Raw genomic sequence first — 17,059 nt, forward strand, 5'->3', positions numbered from 1 at the left:
GTGGAGTAGTAAAGTCTCCTACAACTATGGTATTGTCATCAGCGAGTTTGCTTGTTTGTGATTGATGTATATATTTGGGTGCCCCAATTTGGAGGCATAGATATTTACATTGTTAGCTCTTCTTGATGGATAGACCCCTTGATTATGATATAATGCCTTCTTCATCTCTTGTTACAGTCTTTGGTTTACAATCTAGTTTGCGTGATATAAGTATGGCTACTCCAGCTTTGTTCTGGTGTGCATTAGCATGATAGATGGTTCTCCATCCCCTCACTTTCAATCTGCAGGTGTCTTCAGGTCAAAAACGAGTCTCTCATAGGAGTATATAGATAGATCCTGGGTTTTTAAAATCCATTCTGATGCTCTATGCCTTTGATTGGACATTTAGTCTGCTTACATTCCATGATGATTGAAAGATATGAATTTAGTGTCATTGTGTTATCTGTAGATTTTGTGTTCTGGTGATGTTCTCTGGTCCTTTGGTCTTTGCTCCTTTCCACTCCCAGGGGACCCTTAGAATCACTTGCGGGGCTGGTTTAGTGCTCTTGAACTTCTTTAGTTTTTGTTTGTCTGGGAAAGTCTGTATCTCTCCTTATTTTCCACGTGACAGCCTTGCTGGATGAAGGATTCTTGGCTGCATATTGTTTTAATCCAGAACATTGAATATTTCCTGCCACTCCCTTCCAGTCTGCCAAGTTTCAGTGGACAGGTCTGCTAAACTTATGTGTCTCCCCTTGTAGGATGAAGACCTTTTTTCCCTAGCTGCTTTCAAAATTCTCTATCTTTGTATTTTGCAAGTGTCACTATGATATGTCATGGTGTTGACCTGTTTGTGTTCACTTTGAAGGGAGTTCTCTGTGCCTCTTGGATTTGCATGCCTGTTTCCTTCCCTGAATTAGGGCAGTTCTCAACTATAATTTGCTCAAATAAACCCTCTGCCTCTTTTTCTTGCTCTTCTTGTCCTGAGACTCCTATGATATGGCTGTTGTTTTGTTTCGTGGAATCACCTAGTTCTCTAACTCTCCCCTCTTGATCTAGTAATTTCCTTTTCCCCTTCTCTCAGCTTCACTCTTTTCCATAATTTTATCTTCTGTGTCACCTATTCTCTCCTCTGCTTCTTCAATACTCACTGTCACTGCATCTGGCTTATTTTTGCACCTCAGATATAGCATTTTAAAATTCATCTCTACTGGTTTGTAGGTCGTTGATCTCTGCAGCAAGGGTTTCTCTGGTGTTTCTATGCTTTTTCCAAGCCCAGCTATTAGTCTTATAACTGTTGTTCCAAATTCGTGTTCAGATATACTGCTTATATCTGTTTTGGGCAAGTCTCTGGCTGTTATTTCTCGTTGACCTTTCTCTGCCTTGTAATTTTTGGCTAAATTTCTGTCTTTTGCATGTTTTAAAAGCTTGTTATGTGTCCTGCACCTGAGAGTATTACTCTATTAAAAAGGGGTTATACACTGTCCAGGACCTGGCCCTCCAGGAAGTGTTTTTTTGTGTGTATTCTGCATGCACTCTGTGGTTGTGTTTTGGCTGCTCCTTCCCACTGGTCATTCTTCTGCAGAGCTCCTCCTTGCTTGCTGTGGTGGAGTTTTTGGACCTTTAAGTGGTGTACTTTGATACGTTTGTTGAAGTAACCCTGAACAAATGGGAGGAGAAGCTTGATCTCATAAAAAGAGAAAAAGGGAAGGGAAGAAAAGAAAAGAAAACCAAACTGAGACTCAAGATACTAGAAGGCTAATTCCAGAGAAAGAGAAAGGAAAATAAAGAAGAAGAAAGAGAAAAGATGGAAAAAGCATTGAATAAAGAGCATACACACACACACACACACACACACACACACACATACATATATAGAGAGAGAGAGGAAGAGAGAGAAAGAGACCAAAAAGGAATGAGAAACTATGAGCCTGATTTCAAAAAAGAAAAAGAGCGTGGAAGAAAAGAAAAAAAAAGAAACAGTTGTCATCTGTTGGTGCCTGGGACCGGTGGCTGTGCTGGTCTGGAGCAGAGGCTGGCTACATTGGGTCACTCAGTCTTGCTCCAGTAAATAAGCAGTTTCCAGGCACAGAGGGGTGGGGTTTGGTATAAGCATGTCCTGATTCCCCTGGGGGCCACTGTCAATCTCTCCTTCCTGGAGTGGGGCTCTCAACCCACGCTATTCAGCAGCTCTTCACAGAGTTGTGAGGATGGTCAGCTTGCCCTGTGCCCCAATTCTCCTGCATCTTCGACTTGGCTCTTGGCTGGGATTCAAAACCTAATGTCTTCAAGGATTGGTACCATGTGGATCCAAGAGTAGAGCCTCTCCACCTTGCTGATGAAAGGCCTTTGGCTGGCATCTGCAGGGTCTTTTGTCCTTGGGAAGCAATAACCCCTCTTCCCAAAGCACTCTAGGAAGTTCTCTCCCAGTGCACTCCAGAGATCACTACCCCTTGCTATGCACTCTGGGGCCGGCTCCGTCCTTCCCAGAAGCACAGGTCACGGCTCTGCTCTGGAGAAAGTTAAGCACTTTCAAAGCCTCTGAGTTTTAGCTCCAAAGGCTGATTACAAAAAGAACCCACACTCTCTATCTCTTGCTCCCCATTCCATAGTCCAGAGAGGTTTTCCTCTTGTGCTAACTGGAAGCTGCCCCTCTCTCTGCTGGTCCCTTTTGTCTCTGCACAGAAGGGGTTCCCTCCACTCCGTGGCTGTGCCAGCTTATCTCCCCAAATCACATACACGTGCCTCAATTCTGCCAGGATGTCTCCTTCCAACTGTGGAGATCATTCTGCCCACCCACCGATCGATTTCCTGGGTGTTGTAAGTAATCTGACCTCAATACAGCCGTGTTTGAGAGAAGGAACATCCCAGTCCCCCTACTTCTCCACTATCTTAACTCCTCCTGGATGTAATTCTTAGCTGTGTTCTGCTGTAGGTAGGATGGTTTTTGCCCCTGACCTTCTTTCAGGATTTTGTCTTAGTTTTTGATTGTCTGCAGTTTGAATATGATACGCCTAGGTGTAGTGTTTTGGGAATTTATTGAATGCTTGGTGTTTTCTGAGATATCTGTTTGGTGTCTGACATTAATTTGGGGAGATCCTCGGTTATTATTGTTTCCATGTTTCTTCTGGTCCCCTCTCCTTCTGGTCTTCCCATTACATGTATGTTACATGTTTTGTAGTCATCCTACAGCATTGGGTATTCTGATACTTTTTTTTCAGTCTTTGTTCTCTTTGCTTTTTGTTTTTGATGATTCTGTTGATATATTTTCTAGCTCATAGATTCTTTCTTCAGCTGTGTCCAGTCTACCAATGAGTCCATCAAAGACATTTTTCATTTCTGTTATAGTGATGTGTGTATATAGCATTTCTTTTCTGGTTCTTTCTTAGGATTTCTACCTCTTTGCTTACATTGCCCACCTACCCCTGCATGCTGTCTACTTCATCCCTTAGGACCCTTAGCATATTAATTATAGTTGTTGTAAATTCCTGTTCTGACAATTCCAATATCCTTCCCTGTCTTGTTCTGATGCAGCTCTGCATCTTTAGATTGTGTTTCTTACCTTTTGGTATGCCTTGTAACTTTTCTTGGTTGCTGAAAATGATGCATCAGGTAAAGGAACTGCAGTAAATAGGCCTTTGGGGATGTGGCAGTGAGGTGAGGGGGAGGGGACGTATTCCACAGCCTACTGTCAGGTCTTAGTCATCAGTGGGCCTGTACCTCAGGACTGTGACTGTCACAAGGTTTTCTAGGCTCTCCCCCTTCCCCCAGTTGGGAAGGGGTGTCTAAAGGGGGCTGAAGTTGGTTATTTCTCTTCCTGGGTCAGTGAAACTCTGGGTAACGAGGTATCGCTTAGGGCAGGTCCTTTTAAGAAAACAGTGCTCTGGTGTGTTTCACATGATTTTTCCCCCTCCCCTTTTTCCTTTTTTCTCTGATATTTACTGTGGGAATCTGGCCAAGGCCCTGGAGTCTGACCTCACGACACTTCAGGGACACACCTGTGAGTAGGTGTGTTGCCTGTACCGCCCAGTTCAGGTTTCCTGCCCCTTCAGCTCGTGGGTCTGCTCCTGCAAGCCGGGCTCTGTGTCCGCCTGTCTGCCTCTCAGCCTTGGGGGAACAACTTTCCCTCTGCCCTTCGCTCTCTCAAGGATCAAGAATGGTGCAGAGGCCTTCTGGTTTGAGTTCTGCACGTAAGGGCCTAGGAGGTAACCACTTCCACCCAAAAGCAAGACAAAGCTGAACAGAGTGCAAAAGCAAACGGTTTGTCAATTGTGTTGCTCTTTCCAAGACCCAACTTGGTTTTATGGATTTTCCCTATTGTTTTTCTATTCTTTATGCAGTTTATCTTTAATCCATATTATTTCTGTCTTTCTGCTAGCATTGATTTTAGTGTATTCTTGTTTGTGTAGGTCCTTAAGGTATAGATATAGGTTGCTGATTTGAAGTCCTTTTTTTATGGAAGTGTTTACAGCTATATATTTCCCTCTGTAAATAGTGTCCCATAAGTTATGGTATGTGGTTTACTTTATCTATCTATCTATCAATTTAATTATTTATTTACTTATTTTGGTGTCAAGATATTTTCTAATCTCTCAGTGGTTTCTTTGACCCATTGGTGGTTTAATTTCCACATACTTATGGATTTTCTGATTTTCCTTCTGGTATTGATTTCTAGTTTCATCACACATCATCAGAAAAGACACCCTGTGTGGTTTCAAACTACTTAAGTTGTATGATTTCACTATTTTAAAAATTATTCAGACTTATTTTGTGATGTAACATGCAGTCTCTCTTCTTGAGAAAAATGGGTATTCTGCTATTGTTGGGCGTGTTCTTGTGTCTGTTCTATCCAACTGGCCCACAGTATTGTTGAAGGTCCTCTGCTTCCTTATTGATGGACTGTCTGGTTGTTCTTCCCTTTACTGAAAGTGAGGTGTTGGCGATGACTATGACTATTACTAGATCGGTGCGTTTCTCCCTTGAACTCTGCCAGTGTTTGCTTCATATGTGTAGGAACTCTGATGATAGTGCATATGGCTATGCGTAATGTTATATCTTCTTGGCCAGTTGACTCTTGTATCATTCTAGAATGTTCTCCTCTGTCTCTTATAACAATATTTGGCATAGTGCCTATGTTGTCACTTATTAGTATAGCCACACTTGCTCTCCCTGGGGCACTATTTGCCCCAGGTGTCTTTTCGCCATGCTTTCACTGTCAGTGTGTATGTCCTTAGATCTGATGTGAGTTTCTTGCGGACAACGTGGAGCTGGATCCTTTAGATTGTGAAGTTTCACCCATTTACACTGAAGTGATCCCTGATAGGGAGGACTTACCACAGCTGCTTTGTTCATTGTGTTTCTGTATGTCTTCTCGCTTTTCTAGCCTTCCCTTCCTGTCTTACTGCCCTCCTTTGTATTTACTTGACATTTTTTGTAGTGACATGCTTTGATGCCCTGTTGTTTCCTTTTGTGTTGATCCTACACACAATTATTGTGTGTGTGCTTACCACGGGCATTACATGAAATATCTTAAAGTTATAACAACCAAAACAATATCAGCTCCAGTTGGCCGTCCATGGGGAAACATGCTCTGGCACCTGCTTTAATTCTCAGACCTGCAGTTTCCTCATCATTTGTGGGTGACTCCCATGCCTTGGGTTATGGAAGGTTCAAGGACAGTGGTATCCTCGAGACATGGAAGGAAAATGAGCTCCTGGAGTGTAGTGAGGAAAAGTGAATGTCTGAGGGTGGTACTGAGGAAGGACTATTTCACGGAGAAGAGCACCACCCACGGGGAGCACTGTCCCTGGAGAAGAGCACCACCCACGGGGAGCACTGTCCCTGGGGCATGGTCTGCTCAGGCAGCTAGAAGTAGACAAGGCATGCATGGGGCAGGGCATCAACATGGCTTGGGAGCTGCTGCAAATTAGCACAGGTACTAGAGAGTTACTTTATGAGAAGCATACAACTTGCTCTCAGGACAGATTTAGTAACAACTAAAATATATCGTTAATTGGAGAGGAGGGCTGTGAGGTTGTGCAAGGGTGAACTAAGAGGAAGCAGATGATCTGTGTCCTCACTGGCCCAGAGCAGAGCCGACCCACTTCAAGGTGCTGCAGCCCCACTGGGGAAGGAGTCCCGTTATCCCCAAGAAACTGGGGGAAAATGACTGGACAGGCCCGATTCAGAAATCACAAGTGTTCCCACTGGGAGTGAGGCCATCCGCTGGGGGGATTTCCTGCCTCAGACATGATCATGTACGAAAACGAAGGGTTTTGATTAGACGTAGCATGCTCCATCAAAGGACCAGGGAGGAGTGAGAGTGAGAAAGACTCTGTGTGTGTTGTAAGTGCACAAGCATTTGCGTGTTGTGTGTGTGCGTGAGAGAGATGAACCAGGCATGTACGTGTGTAGGACATGAAGCACATACTGTGTGGCATGCAGGCGTCTGTACAGATGTTGTGATGGGAAGCAGGGGTGTGTGCAGGTGGGAGTGTGGGGCCAGGCTGATGGGCCAGGTGCTGTCTAAAGGCTCCTGACAATTGGACCCAGGTGGAGTCTTGAGCCTTTGGCTCTTACCTGCCTGGCCTTGGAGACCCGAGCTGCAGTGTGGTAGAAGTCGATTGGTGACCCCGGAGAGCCCGGATGGGAGTGGGTCACAGAAGACCGCCACATGGGAGGTGGACCCACCAGGCCATTGTGGCCTGAGGACCCATTGGGGCCGGCTGACCCTGGGCCCTCATGCAATCCCCGGCTTACCTGCCAACCTATGCATGTGAATTTTCTGCTGACACTTTCCCAAGGGAAGGGCCTATGGACTTTCCATAGCTACTAGTGATTTCTCTTAGGGACTGTGGTCTGAAGTGAGGCTAACCGGCTGGCATTGTGCTGTCCACACTGGGCACACCGGGCATTCCTGGCACACATGCTTCGCTTTGACTGGGGTCAGTTATGACCTGATGGGATTTCTCAGGAGTCCAGACATCCTGGCTCAGGACTCCCATCTGAAGGAAGCTTTCCGCAGCGGAAGCAGAACCGCCGGGTGCTCAAGCCGCTGGGTGAGCCAAGACAAGAATCGTGCTACTTAGGTGGTGGGGACCTGAGTGTTTGGGGCTGGAGCAGTGGGAGAGCCTGGTTTGGGAGGGAACTCCCTCCGGGTTTTGGGACAAACAGACTCCCTCCATAGCTCCTTGGGCGCTGGAAGATAAAGGCCAGGACTGGGCTGGGTGAGGACGTTTCCTGTGGCCCGAGCCTGGGGGCAAGAGGGCCTGAGCCCGGGGAGGGGGGGGGGGGCAAGCCAGAGCACCTGGGGCTTTAGGTGGGTGCCTGGCCCTTCGACGCCAAGGGACTGGGGATTGCCGCTGGGGCAGCGGCCTGGGGTTGTGACAGTTCCCTGCTTGAGCAGCGGAAGGTCTGGAACGGAGCTCCGGGGACCGGGACCGCGCAGACGGAGCGGGCTTCATCTCCTCCTCCGACCCAGGGACGTGCCCACGACGGAGTGCTCTCAGCCAGCTTGCCGGGTCCTCCAACTCTGTCTTCGTGCAGAGCGGGGCGGGGCGCTCGGGGTCAGCCTGCCGCCTCCTGTGGGCGGTCCCGGGGCGCCCTCCCGGTCTGGGCGGGGCCTCCTGCGCCCCCGTCGAGAGTCGCGGTTCATCCATGTCGTGTGGGAGAGAAAAGGAGACGCGCTCAAAGTCGTCCGCAGCAGGCTGTGGAGGCAGATGCTAAGTGTCCCGCCGCTTAAATTGCCGGGCGCGGGACCACTTTCTAGCACAGCAACGTGTTGGTGCAAGTGAGAGCGGGTTAGGAAACCAGCACCGACCGCGCCGCTTTAGTCAACAGAGGTACACGCACCCCTCCGAATTGCCTCGCAACCTCGACACTGGACGCCGAGCACCCCGGGCCCCCGTGGACCCCTGTCCCATCTGCCGTGGGCACCTCCCGCGGCAGGAGCCGCGCGGCGCACCTGCACCTGCCAGGCTCGCCTCAGCTTCCAGCACACGCCAGCGGATGGGGCCGTCAGCCGCGGTTTTGCAAACCCTCTCAGAGTCCTTGACGGTTCTTTCTGCCAAGCGCAAATATTGATCTATAGTCCACTTGTATTTGCAGAGTGCGCCCGGGTCAGGGCAGAGGACGCCCCCACCCCGGCCTTGAGAGAGCAGCCCTGTCCACGTGCCCAGGTCCCAGGCGCAGAAACAAGGAACTGTCTCTAAGTTTCCGTGTGAGGTCCCTAAATCATGCCAACGCTTTTATTTATTTATTTATTTATTTTTTAATTTTTTTTGAAGCGGGGCAGAAGACAAAAAGCAGCGAATTTCTGTTGTGGAAAGAAAAGTAAACTTGTTCCAAAACAGATGTACTGGAGTTATTTTCCAGGGCAATGGATATGGCGACATCACCCAAAGTCAAGTGGGGGAAAAGAGGAACTGAGGGCGGAGGCTGGACCACACTGTGACCTCCACACAGCACCGAGGCCCCGCTGGGCGGGACACTGCTCTCGTGACCGGAATCGCCAACAAGTCCCACCTGAGGGCAGCAGGGGAGGTCGCTACCCAGTGTCCTCTGTGTGAGCCCAGTGCGGTTACCTGCCTGGGGAGGGAAGGAGGGAAGTAACACCACTCCCTCCTCTCCCTGAACTTCTGACCAGTGTCCACATAAGCGGTGGTCAGGGGGCCTCAAAGTCTGTCCCTGGCAGGCACCTGAGGACAGTGATGCCCCCCTGCTGCTGCCAAGTGCCTTTGGGGAGAAGTTTGCCATCAAGGGCGGCCTCCTGCATCTGCACTGACCCAGGAAAGAGAGCAGGGCCCAGGTTTCCCGGAAAACATACTTAGTTCTGCTTCTTGGGATGAAGGGATAGGCCTGAGGCCAATGGTCCAGTCTACCTAGTGCAGGGGCAGCCTTCCAGAGGAGCACCTCCATTAGCTGTGCAGCTGCCTCGCTTCAAATCCATGCTTCCAAATTCACTAATGGTGTAGCCCTGAGCAAGCTACTGGATCACTCTCTGCCTCTGTTGGACATCTGTGAAAGGACAATAGCAGCTGCCTGCCAGAATTATTGTGTGATCAATGAGAGGATTGAGAAAAACTCTGAACACGGTCCACAAAGACAACATGGAGGCTCCTGGGAGCCACACTCTGTTCTGTGCCCTGAAGATTTCCCTTTTGGTTAGAATGGTATTTGGCACAGAGTAGGGACCTGATACATACCTGTTGAATAAATGACCAGTATTCCCCTCTTCCTCTGGTTTAAGCAGGCACCTGCTTCAGCTGGAGTCCGAGCACCTACAGAAAGCCCAACTTGGAGAAGCTCTAATTGCCGGTGCCACACGGCAAGGAACTGCGATAAGATTTCCCATCGTGCAGAGTGGCTTTTGATGAACCAGTACGAGGTTGGAGAGCACCTTTCAAGGACAGAGCCTTGGACTCTTACTCTGTACCAGGGCCCCATGAGTGTGTTCTCACACCGTGGGCTCAAGGGTTCCATGTGCACAAGTACCGTTCACATAGAGACACTCTATTATTTTGAAAGCATTTCAGATGCCATCCTCACTTGGACTCCAGAGGTGGACGACACTTCAGTAAAAAGAGGGGGGCTTCAGGACAACCCCTGATATTATCCCATAATGCATGCTGTCTGACGGGAGCCAGTTCCTGCCAACCCAGACTCAGCATCATTCGTTGTCTGTGTGTGTCGGTGGTCAACAGCGGGGGCTGGGCTGCTGCAGGGGACTGGAGCCAGCCCCTGATGCACAGCCAAAGGGCAGGCAGGAGCTGAGTCCTGAGGTTTCTTCACAAGATGCTGGAGCTGCTCTGTTGAAAGCATCTTTTCAAGGAATATCTATATTAATCACCTAGCTATGAAGAAAATCCAGAAAGGGGCACCTGGGTGGCTCAGTGGGTTAAGCGTCCAAGTCTTGATTTTGGCTCAGGTCATGATCTCAAGGTTCATGAGTTCCAGCCCCATGTCAGGCTATGTGCTGACAGCCCAGAGCCCGCTAGGGATTCTCTGTTTCCCTCTAGTTGTGGTCTTCCCATGCTCTCTGTCTCACAAGAAATACACATAAAAAAAAAAAACAACAAAGAAAATCCAGAAAGCTATTCAAACAAATCTGTGCTAAGCAATACAGCAAAACAGAAGCTATTAAAAAAAAAGATAGACATATCTGATTGTATTAGTTTCCCATTTTTGTAGCGCAAATTTCACTACAAGCATAAAGCAACAACACCGGGAAGTTTGCACATATACACTCACGTGATAGGCAAATAATGCCTTTACATGCGGAGAACACATACAATCTGTAGAAAAAAGACTAGAGAAAGGTGGACAAAGAAAATGAACAGGTAGTCAATAAATAAGAAAATTCAAATTATTAGATTTTAAAGATAGTAAACCGGCAGAACCAACAATCTCAGTTTGGGAGCGTGTCCTGTGGAAATAAAAATAACGCTCACCTACTCTAGCGGGCACATGGGACGTGCCAACAAGAGTGTGCAGATGGAGACACTGCTGTGACTGAAGACCCACGGAAGCAGGGATGTGGGGAAGCAGGGAGCACATGCAGGGCCGGGAGAAAGGGGGTGCTCTAGCCTTCTAGAAAGTAATCTGGCAGAACCTTCTCCAGGGAAAATGATACACACCCTTTGATCCAATTATTCCTGTTTTGGGAACCACAGGAATAGAAACAACAGAATATTACAATATATGTGAAATAACCCTCAAGGCAGCATCCTTTACTGTGGGTAAAAAGCAAACAAAAACACCTGGAATCAACACAAAGGCACCTTCTGGGGAATGACTTAGCAAGTGTGGTGTAAGTTGATGCGTGATGCAAAAATGAGCAAACCTTTTGGAATCTCTAAAAAGAAGAAAGAGCTTTATTCCTTGAGCCCAAGTGAGGATGGCTGCCTGGGAACGTGCTCTTCACAGAGGGGAGGAGGGTGCGGGGAAGGACATCGGTCCAGGGTTGTCCAGGGTTGTCCAGGGTTGGATGCATTGTTTACAGAGAAGGTCACAAGCCATCAGACAAAGGACATTTCAGAAAGCTGCAGACCTCATCTTCAGCCTCTAATGTGTGCTGGGCTGTAGGGCTTTAATTTTGTGGCAACAAGGGAGGTTTCTTCCTTTTGCTTATCTTTGTGTGTGGGATGTTCCTTCTTGGTTATATTTTAAACAAAGCAGATATACAGAGCGTGCTGGGGCAGAAATAGACCCATGCGTGGAGTTTTTGCAGAGTCATTTTGACCCTGGTCAATGTTCAAGTATACCTCTCCTGGGAGCCCAGAGCAGGGCCCACAAACATTAAAGTTGAGAATTTCCTTTATATTATCATGTATCACATCTTGGAATATTATGCAGCATTTAAAAGGTATGACCAGTTTTGGGGTGCCTAGGTGGCTCAGTTGGTTCAGCGTCTGACTCTTGATTTGGGCTCAGGTCATGATCCCAGAGTCATGGGATCAAGCCCCACGTCAGGCCCCACACTGAGCACGGAGCCTGCTTAGGATTCTTTCTCTCTCTCCCTCTGCCCCTTTCCCCCGCTCATGCATTCTCTCTCTCTGTCCCTCTCTCTTTCTCTCTCTTAAAAAGAAAGGAATGGGGTGCCTGGGTGGCTCAGTCGGTTAAGCGTCCGACTTCGGCTCAGGTCATGATCTCACGGTCTGTGAGTTTCAGCCCTGCGTCGGGCTCTGTGCTGACAGCCCAGAGCCTGGAGCCAGCCGCAGATTCTGTGTCTCCCTCTCTCTCTGACCCTTCCCCATTCATGCTCTGTCTCTCTCTGTCTCAAAAATAAATAAAGCATTAAAAAAAAAAAAGAAAGGAATGACCAGAATCTACGTCTACTGATTTCTAGGAGGATGCCCAAGAAATATTGGTGAGGGAATAAAAATCAAGTAGGCTAGTAGTATAGCCGGGCCCTGTTTTGTACAGTCCAGTGGCACTGGATCCCCCCCACCCCCCCGCCCACTTCTGTGTTTCTGTATGTGCAGCCAACAGGCGCAATGTGTGTCTGGCTGCTGACCCCGGGGAGTTTGCAAGGGTGAGTTCGGAGGAGAGGTAGTAACTTTCCTCACATACCTTTGCATCGTTCCCACACTTAAAATGAGGATTTAGCTTAAAAAAAAAAAACAAACTTTAATTTATAATGCCATAAGTGAGTAAATGGCTATTATTTTTCATGTAAAACGTTGTCTTAACTATCCTGACATCAAATCTGACAAACTGATATATGCTTGGGGGATATGCCCAGTAAGTAAACGTGTTTATTGTTTGGGTAGATGAAGATGTTGTTGCCTTTTTTGAAAACTGACTACATCATGAAGATCTTGAAAAGTCAATAAGGTAAATACCCCTTAGCAAAATGGGCAAATGACAGTTCAAACATTACAAATGGACCATTAACCTAAAAATACTCATCTCGTGCAACCTTGTTGATAACCAAATAGATGCCAATTAAAATGAGGAAGCAGCCTGCCATGGAATGGAAGCAGGAAGAGGTTAGGGAAGGGTGAGAAGTCCTGAGACAGAGGATGCAGGGGGTTGTAAAGTGCGCTGCGTCTGCCCAGCGGGAGGCACGAAGAAGCTGGACCCCATCCTGGGGGCCAAAGTGAAGTGAACACCAGCCCATTGTCCTGAACTCCACGGTCTCTGTCTAAACACAGTGACCCGTCAAAGTTAATGTACAATCTCCACTTGCGACATGACAGAAGGAAAGGTCATGTGGTGAGAGTGCAGGAGAGGCTGGGAGCTGATGGTGCAGGTGAGTGTACAGAAGAGGTGGGAAGGGCATTGCAAGCAGGGGGAAGGGCAGGGGGAGATGCCCTTGAGGCTACATCACACGTGCTGTCCTTGTAGCTGAGAGCTGGGAGGCCCCGTAGGGCAGGCTAGGAGGGTCTTGGAAGTCTTTCTAAGGGTTTTGGATTTTACCCTCTGCCCTCTTCCCATCTCCGAGGGGGCTCTTTCCTACCTGCTCCTGTGTCTTCAGATCTCCAACAGGGTTTTTCAGCAGGGGAATGACCTGGCCTGATCTGTGCCTTTAAAAGAGATTCTGACTGCTGTGTCTTAAATGGACTGAACAGGCTGGTGCAGGGGCCCAGTGCGAAGGGAGAAGAAGGTGCTGCAGGTGGAGGAACCACCGATGCCCAAGATGGAGGAGATAGAGTGGAATGTGATTGGGAAGAAGAGGGAGTCAGGGGATCCAGTTAAAGACCCTCTTCCACCTGCCAGGGCTGTGTGAGCTAGAGCAGGACTCAGTCTGTGGCCACCAAGAGACACCCAGATTTTCCCTTGTGGATTAGGTGTGTGTGGGGGGGGGACAAAAAAGGGACAAAGATGAACCCTGTTGGGGACAGTGTAGAGTCTGAGTAAAGTGGCTTTAAGGATGCCAAACCCATTACGTTTCTAAACGTGTTGTAGAAGCATGTGGGTCTCTTGTACGCTTGATCTGCAATCACAACCAACCGTCTTCAACAGCAGATGCCAACAGTGGCTGCCGTTCTGAGTGCCCGCTCCACAGCCCACACAGGGGAGTGGCATGGCTCTGTTGGGTCTGCCCACCCTCCTGGTGGCTTGTGCGGCTTTCCTGATGTTCGACTCTGTGTGGAGAAGACGAGGCACTCACAGGCTTTTGCTCCCACCTGGCCCTCGTCCCCTTCCCATCATTGGGAATATGCTGCAGGTGAAACTGTGGGACATGCCACCTCTCTATCCAGGGTAAGACCCCTAAGGTATGGCCAGCTGTACTCTGGGTTGCTACAGGTACTGGGCTGAGATTTCTCAGCTAGTGTTGGGGACGTTTTTGTCTCTTTCAGTTGTGCTAGAATATCCTACTTTTTGTTTATTTGATCCTCTTGAAAAGACCACGAGGGGTGACCCCTCCAAACTGGCTCCACTCTTAACTAGTGGTGGTGTCTTAAGTCATTCACCTGGCTCTCTAAGCCCTCTTTAATGGTCTCTCACATGAGAGGGCCCTGCCAGCTTTGATTCTGACTGACATGTGACCTTAAAATATGGGGCATCTGTGGAGTGAGGAGTATGTCCATGGCACGGTGTGGTCATTGCCAAAAGTGCACCACATTGTCATGACTCAAAGCGCCCACCACCTATCCAGCTTTCTGGCTGCACCTGTGAGATCTCAAGGTCAGCTCCGCTGAGACCTGCTATATCCCCGTCCTTTGTCAGTCCAGTGCCTGTAGACTCAGACACAAAGATCAGGGGCATCTACTCGGGAAGGGTGATCAGGGTCCTCAGACAGGGGTGGATTTTGACCTGAGTGAGGGAGGGCGGGTGGGTGGATGTGTCCTAGGCTGCCTTGTGATCTAGAAGCTTATGCAGGGCCCTCATGGAGTCCCCGGCTCTGGTCATGAAGAGACTGACTGTGGGCATTCAGTGGTGCCCAACGGAGTGTCTCCACTCTCTGCCACCCACCTGGGCACCTTCTTGTCCCAGCGTGGCCGGGATTCCAGTCATGTGCTTCTTTCCCTGGCATCAGGTCTGCTCCCCTCGCTCCCTGCCCAGAGTCTGTGCTTCTGCAGGGCCATGCTTTGAGGACACAGGTGGCCCTACTCCCTTGTCCCTGACCTCTTGGGCCCCTTCGTGCCATCTGCAGCCCCAGGATGTCCCCTCCTGCCCTTCTCCCACTCTCCTAGAGGACTCTTTCCTGCCTGCTCCTATTTTTTCAAATCTCCAACAATATCCCCTCTGACTCCCATGACGTGCTCACTCCTATTTCTCTGAGAAACACGGCCACAGAGAGAATGTTCTGCAGCTCCCAGGCCAGCAGCCCAGGACTCCACAGCACTTGCAAGCTCATGGGCACTTTGCACTGATGGGCTCAAAGCTGTGCCTCTGCTCCCACCACCTCTCCCAGCTTCCCTGTGTCAAGAAGGGCTAGATGTGTTCCCATAGCTGCTCCAACCAGAGGCCAAGAATCATCCCAACCACCCTCTCCCACCATGTCCCAGCCACCAGCAAACCCCTCACTCTACCTTGAGAAGACACTGGGAATCCAGCCTTCTCTCAGTATCTTGATGAATCCACCAGCTTCCTGCCCACAGATGCCCCTCCTTCCACTCTGTCCATGCTCCACACAGGGAGACCCTGGGGGGCCCACTCCCTCAGCAGCCAGCGCCCCTGTCTGACATACAGAGGAGACCTCACGGGACCTGCCCTCTCACCCTCCACCCTGCTTCTCATGCCTTCCTGCCCTTCGCTGCCCATGGTGGCCGCTGGCCTCCTCACCCCTTCCCAACCTGGGCACTCTCAGTACTCAGGGCTTTGAGGGTCCCTCTGCAGGGACTGCTCCCACAGATATCCCCCTTGCCTGCATCCCCTCCTTTCTTGGTGTTCAAATGCTGCCTTCCCAAGGAGACCCTCCCCAGCGACCTTCTCTCAAGGACCAGATCACCTCCCAGCTTGCTGCCCCTCCTCACTGGTGTGTCCTGTCCCCCACCCCAGGCGGGTGTGGCCCCCAATCTGTAGCCCCGAGTCTTGGCTGGGACACATTGAAGGGGAGGGAGCTGGCCAGGCGTTGGGGCTGCTGAGAGGGACTGTCTTCACCTCTACTGTTCCTGTGCTTCTGGGACCCAGGACAGGGGCTCAGGTGCCCTGTGCCACTCTCCCCACCTGGTTGAGCAATATGGCCCCATGTACTCGCTGCATCCCATTGTTGTGCTACATGGACACCAGGCCCTGAAGGATGCCCTGTGCAGTCAGACGGTCAGCTTCGGAGGCAGAGGGAGGTTCCCCATCCTGGATGCTGCCCTCAGAGGCTGTGGTATGTTTCCCTCCAGAGCACTGGCCAGCCTGCTTCCCTTCGGGCCTCACATGTGCCCATTTCTGTGGTTCACAGGCCTTCCTGGGGCTGGAGAGCTGGGGGTGTGGCAGGCACCTCACTTACTCCATCACGGCCTTGCCCCCACCCCCCCACGGCACCCAAACCTGCCTGCTTTTTCTCTCCCTCTGTTCTCCTCCATGTCTTGTTCCAGAATAGGTGGCTTTTTGAGGAGAAGGGGGTTGTAGGGTGGAAGAGTGTCACATGGGTGATTTGTGCAAGTTACTCAGACTCTCCGAGCGACAGGTCTTCATTTTTAGAAGGGCTAAAATGTCTACTTTCTTGCACAGAGTTACTGTGCTGATGGACGGTAGGTACTTCTGGGTTTTCTCGGGCCAAAGTGTTCATTTCTCGAGAAGCCCTGCAGTGCACAAGAGGAGGGGGGAGCGCACTCCTTTTGTGTTTCATGGGAGCACCACCTTGGAGTGAGCAAGAGGGAGTGTGGGTATTTTCTGAGTCCCCATACCCTGAGGAGTGTCCTCCCTTTGCCCTCATGGCCATCTGGTGGCTTGTGAGTAGAAGACTTGAACTGGCCATCCAGCTGCTGCATTTTGTGTCCTAGGCCAGGGGCCTTGGTGTCCATTCTGTCCCACTGCTGTCTCTTTGTTTCTATAATAGGAGAGATTTCCTTGACCTCTCTCAGGTCACCGGCTCAGTCTTAAGCCCCGTCTCGATTGCTCAGGGAACCCTTGAACCACTTTGCACAACAGTTGATATGATCTTTTGTGGCGTTAGTTTGAAGTCACAAACGTACAGTTCAGGGGGGGACTACACAGCAAACGCACATGAGCAACCACTACTCCGATCAACAACCTCAGCACCGCATAAGCCCTCTCTTGCCCTCTCCGCGATCATTTCTCTCTGCCTTTCCCCAGAGGTACCACATGTTCTGATATCTAATGGCAGCGTGTTATTTTCCTGGTTTTGAACTATGGAGACGTGGCATCATACAGCAGGTTCTCTGTAGGACATGGTCTGTGCCCTTCAAAAGTGTGCTTCTGGCTGCATCCACGTTGTGCTTGATGCACTCGTCCATTTCTGTTCCTGTGTAGCACTCCACTGTTTGGGTATCATTTACCTTTTCTGCTGATGGTGGACATTTGGGCTGTGTTCAGTTTGGGGTCATGATGGATGATGCTACCAGGGACACACCTGAGCACATCTCCTGTGTTGATTAAGCACTATCTACTAAGGCAGAAAATACACAAGCTGTGATAGGTCATATTATCCCTATGTCTGTATGCAAACAATGAAGAT

The 17,059-nt window shown here is 49.6% G+C and overlaps 1 protein-coding gene across 2 annotated transcripts in view; it reads left to right on the forward strand.

Moving 5' to 3' along the window:
• The first annotated feature begins 3,932 nt into the window (after positions 1-3,932).
• The window catches only part of LOC122493428 (zinc finger protein 883-like), a 47,948-nt gene continuing 34,821 nt past the window's right edge, over positions 3,933-17,059 (forward strand). The window contains exon 1 of one of the 2 annotated variants that reach the window (XM_043597987.1): positions 3,933-4,239. The gene's annotated coding sequence lies outside the window, so the exon portion shown is untranslated. The remainder of the gene's footprint in view (positions 4,240-17,059) is intronic. The other variant, XM_043597986.1, reaches the window with a different exon arrangement.

Source organism: Prionailurus bengalensis, chromosome D2, assembly GCF_016509475.1.
Source record: "Prionailurus bengalensis isolate Pbe53 chromosome D2, Fcat_Pben_1.1_paternal_pri, whole genome shotgun sequence".
Lineage (NCBI taxonomy): Eukaryota > Metazoa > Chordata > Mammalia > Carnivora > Felidae > Prionailurus > Prionailurus bengalensis.